Below are 7,348 nucleotides of genomic sequence, written 5' to 3' on the forward strand. Positions count from 1 at the left end.
GGTAAAATGAGCCTGGGAATGATTCATTATATTTGTATAGTTTGCTGAATTTTCTTTGTTAATAATTAGTTTAAGATGTTTACATCAACAATTGTAATTGTGATTTGCCTGTAATCATCTTTTCTCATATTGTAGTTGCCTAATTTTGAAGTCAACATGATACTTGTCACATAAAATAAGTTGGAAATCTTTCATTTTTATGTTCTTTAGAAGAGTTTGCATAAGATCAAAATGATTTAATACTAGAATATTCATTAGAACCTATCTGTAAAGCCATATGACCATTGTATTTTCTTTGTGGGAAGCTTTTTAACAATGTGTAAAGTTGTATTTTGTGCTTATAGGCTTATTCTATTTAGCTCATATAGTTATTTTGTAAGTCTATTTTGGCAAGTTGTAGTTTTAAGAATTTGTCTTTTTGGTCTTATTCTGTTACGTAGGCTGCATTGTGTGGCATGACCTTGACCGCCTGGGCACAAGCAATCTCCCACCTCACCTCCCAAATAACTAGAACTACTGCACACCACCGCACCTGGCAATTTTTTTTTTTTTTTTTTTTTTTGAGACTTAGTTCATTCTTGTTGCCCCGGCTGGAGTGCAATGGCACAATCTCGGCTCACCGTAACCTCCGCCTCCTGGATTCAAGCGCTTCTCCTGCCTCAGCCTCCCGAGTAGCTGGGATTACAGGCATGCAGCACCATGCCCAGCTAATTTTGTATTTTTAGTAGAGACAGGGTGTCTCCATATTGGTCACGCTAGTCTCAAACTCCCAACTTCAGGTGATCCGCCCACCTCGGCCTCCCAAAGTGCTGGGATTACAGGCGTGAGCCACCGCGCCTGGCCTGTTTTTTTGTTTGTTTTTTTTTTTTTGAATTATTTTTGTAGAGATGAGGTCTTACTCTATTGCCCAGTCTGTGTCCTTTTCTTTTTCACATTTATTGACCTAAGTTTACTCAAAATGCATATTCTGTTGCCTCTCTATTCACCCCCTACATATTTTTTTCTATCCTTAATATTGAGCATGTGTGCTTTATTTCCTTTTATTACTTAATTGGAGTTTCCCTTTTATAATATAAGTCTTTTCGAAGATTAACTTTTAGTTTTACTTTGTTTCTAACTTCTATTTTATGTACATTTGCTGTTGCATTAACTTTGGCTTCTGATTTTACCTATTTCTTTCATTCTATTTTATTTTTTCTAATTTGCTTTCGATGTTGTATTTTGTATCTTCTTTAATTAGACATATGATCCATTTTTTTTTTTTTTTTTGTCAGTGTCCTGCCAAAACCCACCAGGAATAAGCTGGATTTATTGCTTCTTTTAGTGAGAGAGATTTAAGAAGTGTGGCTTTTCTCTGGATTAGCTACTCTCAGGAAGTGGATGTAGTTCTATGATTGGGTATCTGAATAAATCTTATCTAAAAGGAGACATGAATACAGAGAGGCTAAAGCTGTAATTGATGAAAAAGTAGCCATTGCTTATATTAACCGGGAGACAGGAATGTGCACTATTTTGTGGTTTAGAAAATGTTTATACTTTTTCTGTATTCAAACATGATTATGGAGTAGTGTTGTTTTTGTCTTGATCACTGAGGTGACAGAGTGGCTTTGTTCTGTGAAATGTTCATGTTCAACAAGAGGATATTGGGCCTGGCTGTTGGTGACAAGCCAGCTCCTCAATGTCAGGAGGTAATTTTTTTTCATTCTCATTTTTAAATTATTATTATTTTTTACTATACTAATTTAAGGCTATTAATTTATTTTTTAAACCATATTGCTTATATTGCACACATTTTGATATGTAGTTTATTCATTAACCCTTCTAAATGTTTTCTTACTTCCAGTGAAACTCATGGTTGAGTTATTCTTAACTTTATATAGTACTATTTATCTTATTTATCTCTTGTTATTACATTTTATCTTCAGTATGTTGGAACTTTGTTTAGTATTAGTTTGAGATGTAATTTTTCATTTTGATATTACCAAACATTTTGTGGCCTGATGTTTTTAATATACATACTGTATATAGAAGATAGCTGGATTTTACTGACATTCTAACAATCATTGTCTTTTATTGGAGTGTTTATATCCATGTGATTATTGATATGCATGGATTTATTTATAATTAGTATGTACTTTCTGTCTATACCTCTTTTAACTATTAATATATTCCTTTTCAACTTCTGTTCTGAATTATTTTGAGATGATTAATGCCTCCCTTCCTTTTACTAAAAGCAATGCATCCTATTTCTATTATTTCAGGGCTTATTAAAGAAAAATTAAAAGTGATTATTACTCTTTTATACAACCAGTATTTGTATATTTATTCATATGTTTATGTTTTTCTTTCTGTACCATCATACTGCTCAAGCCTTTATTCTGTGCTCATTTTTTCTACCTTAAGTGCATCTTTAATATTTTCTCAATTTTTATTTGCCTAAAATGTCTTTTTGTGACATTCATTCTTGCAACATAAGTTGGCTGTACAGTCCTAGGTTTACAGCATTTTGAATATATTATTCTACTTACCTCTTTTTACTACTTCTGTTTTCTCAATGAAATAGGAAGCAGAATCAATAGATGAGAAAAAAGATGGGGAAAGAAGTTTTGGAGGCTGGATAAGAGAAAAGGAGATATAAAAATAGTCATCTAGAAGAGTGAAAGAGTAAAGGATATGGAGAGGGGAAATTTTGTACCATTGCTAGACAGCTCTAATGGCCTTCTTGAAAGTAATGGCTGTTCACTTTATGTAAGAAACCTGCTTTACCCCAGCTCTGTTCAGCTGCACACATGCAAGTGTAGAAAAAAATGGGAAGCTAGATTAGCCAGATTATGTTTTCCCCAGGAGTGAGTGAGATGACAGAAGAAAAAAAAAAAAAGAGATAAGGTTGCTTGCAAGGGACTGATTATGGAGGGTAAAGTGGCTATGAGAATATGAGGCTTAGGAAACACTGTAAAAGGGATTTTAAATCGTGGCATCCAAGATTGTTGGAATTGAGGTACTAGCTGGTAAGATAAACTAAATAAGCTAGTTTTTGTCATTTTCAAAATTGCCTCATGAGCAAAGAAGGCTAGTAGAGCTGAAATCATCATTGCTGCATTCCAGGAAGCTGGAAGGAAGGAGAGAAGAGCAACATCCCAGATGATGTTCTCTTCTGAAAAGAGCCTTTTAATCAACAACTTCCACTTTCTTGAGGTATAATTATGTAGAAAAGAAGAATTTCTGGAATTACTTGAGATTTTAAAAACATCAAAGCAGAGACCTCCACAGATTCAGATTTCCATGGCCTGGGGGGAGGGTAAAATGGGTAACCAGCATCTGCATTTTTTAAATGCTCACCCTTCAGGGGTTTCTACTGTGTAGTGCAGGGAAATCCACTGCATTAGGCAGATAATAGTACAGTCAATTACAGTTGTTTCTTGTTTTCTGCAGTAATTGTGTCATATAACATTGTTGCAAACACTGAATTAGTGAACAATACCCTATTGCTCCTGGGGAAATACAGGGTTAGGGTCCTGGAAGCCTTTGTTCACTAAATTTTTATCAGTCAATAACCTTGGTTCATGAGTGTTTCTGTTTAAAGACACCTTATATAATAAATATTGCTGATTGGTTTTTGACATTGAACTCACAGCCAACAGCACTGTAACTCATACCCGAATGAAGCTTATCTAACACTTGTATTTTCTTTGTAAGGCATATCATAGGCTTCTTTAGTCTAGGAACACTATTAGCCCTGCAACACTACACTTTGGGGCCAATTTAAACAGCAAACTCACCAGCAAAAATCACACAAAAAAGTGTGAAAAACGTGACATTAAATAAGCCCTGAAAAGTGCACTTGCTTATAGCATGAAAGTGGAAACAAACAGGCAAAGCACTACCTTGTTCAACCTCGGTTGGGAATGTGCTCTCTCTCCAGGTAACTTAAATTTTTTGCCGCTCTGCATGTATCTGCAAATGACCATTGACAGTGATTATTGATTTTTGAGGTAACATACATTTTAGCAAGAAGTCAAACTTACAAATGCAAATCTGCATATAAGGAGGATCAACTGTTTCTGAAGTTCTTTCCTTTCCATATGTAGCTCTGGTTTTTCAGAGATCTCTGCTTGAACAACAGCTCCCACAGGTCCATTTCTGTGCACTTGTGCCCCCTCTGTCCCACTTTAACAAGAATTGTTCTTTTTCAACCATTTGCAAAAAGTTCTGTTTTAATCTTACCCTTGCACTCATTTTCAGCACTTTTTAAAGTGATATTCTTTGCTCTCATTACAATACAGTATTGTGGAAGGAGAAAAATTAGAAAAGTCCTTTTTTGTATTAAAAAAATAGGTATGTTTTGAAGAATGTCTTTAAAAATACAGAGAAATATGAGGGGCACCACAAAGCCCTCTCTGAGAAATATCTACTAGCATTTTTCTTAATGTTCTTTCACTTTTAGGTTTAGAAAGGTACATTAATAGATAAAGTGATCGAATTGAGATTAAAAGTATAATCTACTTTTCAATAATAAGGTAAATGTAGATCCAATAATAATTCTCACACAACTGTTGAGCTAATTGCTAATTTATTTAGATATGTTTCAAGTTTATTCTTAACAATAGCTTTCTAAAGTGCCTTATAGTATCTCCAATTCAATAATTAATGGGTGAAACATACACATTAAGAACTAATCTTATTTTTCTCACATACCCTAAAATATATTTCAGTGGATTTATGGCATAAATATAATCACAGACATTTCAGATTACTATGAGGAAATAATTGCTTGTATAATATTGAGGGTAAAAGAGGTAGAACTAACTAATCATTAGACCAAAGCCAGGAACCACGTAAGAAAATATTGAAATGTTTACATACATATTTTTATATCTTCTCTATATCCAAAAAACAAAAACAATAATAGTAACGGCATTAAAAAAGAGCACCAAATTAGAAAACACGACTGTACTATAAACTGGTAAAGATTTAATATTTTTAATATAGAAAAGGGTTTATAAATCTTTAAGTAAAAAAGAAAATTTTCAACCTAAAAAGAGAGAAATCAAAGTGATAAAATATGTTTAAAACAATCTGTTTTACCAGTTCAGGTATGCATGCTGTTACTTATCTTCCATTTTATAATTGTTTCTACTTAAGGTCTTCCTCATGCTACTAAATAAATGGGGGAGAAAGACATACAGGAAAAAAAAAAGTCTAAAATTTCTTGGAATTTAATCAAAAGTTTTCAGGACTAATTCCAAACACAAAATGAAAAACAACCTAAAATCCCATGTGGCTAAAACTTTCACTGCTCCTCACTGGTATAAAGTATCACTATAGAGGACTGGTTCTGCATACCTAAACAAATGACAATTGTGTGTGAGGGCCAAAATTGCATGCTTATACCACTTTGTGCAGTTGACATTGGTGGCTCATGCCAAAAGGCCAGTTCCTTTTAGTTCATCTTTTTGCTTAGTTTGTTGTTTTTCAAAAGGACAACCTACTGGGTCACTGTTACTAGATCTAGAAGAGCTGCCTACATTAGGTATATATTACACAGAAATCAGCCATCATCCCGCACCCCTAACCCCTTAAAAACCATTAGGAACTTCTATTGAACTTAAATTACCAGCCTAAAATTTCCTTTCAAGATAATTTTATTTCGGTGTTTTCTTCTTCTTTCCTGCACACTGAATTGCTTTGGCATCATGCTTTCCAGCTTTCAAGGCCTCTCTACATTCAACTTTTGAAAAAAAAAAGGTGGGGGGGGATTGGTTAAAAGTCACTTCAGTTTCAAAAATGTCCTGGTCTCCTTCAGTGATCAGTCATCATCACAGTGACCAGTTTGGCATCACAAGCCATAGGTGAAAGATTTATTTTTCTCAACCCTCAAAACATTTCTTGTCTCAAACCAAGAGGCACCAACTTATGTTAAAACTAAGGTTACATTAAAGCTGTGTTTCTTTTGTTTGTTTCTTGCTTTAGACAGTAGGGGAGAAGTAACATGGCCAGAGAATAGCTAGACCTAGCCCCTGACCAAACTAAAAGTCAGAAATAAGCACTTAACGCCAAACTTAGAAAAAGCACTGTTGTTTGTTTCTATGTTTGTTTTTAAGGTATTATGAATGAAAAAGTGTAGTATATCAAAATGTAGGTTATTAGCTATTGTCACTCTTCATTTCATATTCTATGTTTTGGATAGAATTATTCTACTATCCTAGCTTTCCATTTAGGATGATGGCAATGACCATGAAAATGATGGGAGTGAATATTCTTCAAGTACATTCTGTTTACTTCCGAGTGTTCTGTTTCAGATGCTTTTAAGAAGGGCACACTGTGACAGACTACACATGGCTAGCGCTGACCACTCTTAGCCTCTTACAATCTCTGTTTTCTTCAGGAGCTAAAGCAGGCCCACATGTCTAGTTCCTTGAATAGTTCACCAGGAGAGGGACATTCTTTCTCATTGTGATATTTACTTTAAATCTGGCTCAGTAGAAGTGATCATGTTTAGGATTTGGATTTCAAAACCCTAAGAAAATTTCCTTAACTTTCCAATAGATTTGCCTGAGGTCGTATAGTGAGGAACCAAGAAAAACTCCAAAGATAGTTATTTCACAAGGCATTCATTGTTTTCTTCATTTTACACTTCCATTTACCTCTAAATTAAAAGGTAAAAGAGAGGAAGAATAAAATGGATGCATTCTCAGTCAGCTTCTGGCTTGTTAGTAAATCGGCCTCATTAGAAAATCCAAGCGCTTTATAGTCAGAAATAGAAATAGTATTAGGAAATCATTAGTATGTAGCTGATGGGTTAAACCAGTACTGGAATGCTATCACTCAAGAATAGGTAGCATGGAACAAATTATAAATAAGGTATAAATTCTGGGAATACTAATATTTAAGGGGAAGTCAGAAGTTTAAAAAGATGACTGAGGAGAAGCAATGCTTTAATTGCATCCTGTAAGTTTTGATATATTTTCACTGTTCAGATTATTTTCTATTTTTTATTATTATTTTTATGCATGCTTTAAATTTATCACTCAATTTCCAAATACATGGGGACTAGTAGTTATGTTTATTTGATAGCACTGTTATAAAATGTTGTGTGTTATTTTAATACTTGGAGATTTTTTGAAACTCACTTTATGGTTCTGCATATGGTCAATAATTGGAAATGATTTATGTGTCCTTGAAAACAAAGTGTATTCTGAAATGTTTGGGCATAGTGTTTTCTATATGTCCATTAATAAGTCACATTGTTCAAATTGTGTAAGTCATCAACAACACGTGTGGGTGTGCACACACACTTTTTTCTAACTCTGAGAGATGCTTTACAATCTAAGATGGCTTTGTTTCCTAG

This window comes from Nomascus leucogenys, chromosome 4 (genome assembly GCF_006542625.1).
Source record: "Nomascus leucogenys isolate Asia chromosome 4, Asia_NLE_v1, whole genome shotgun sequence".
NCBI lineage: Eukaryota > Metazoa > Chordata > Mammalia > Primates > Hylobatidae > Nomascus > Nomascus leucogenys.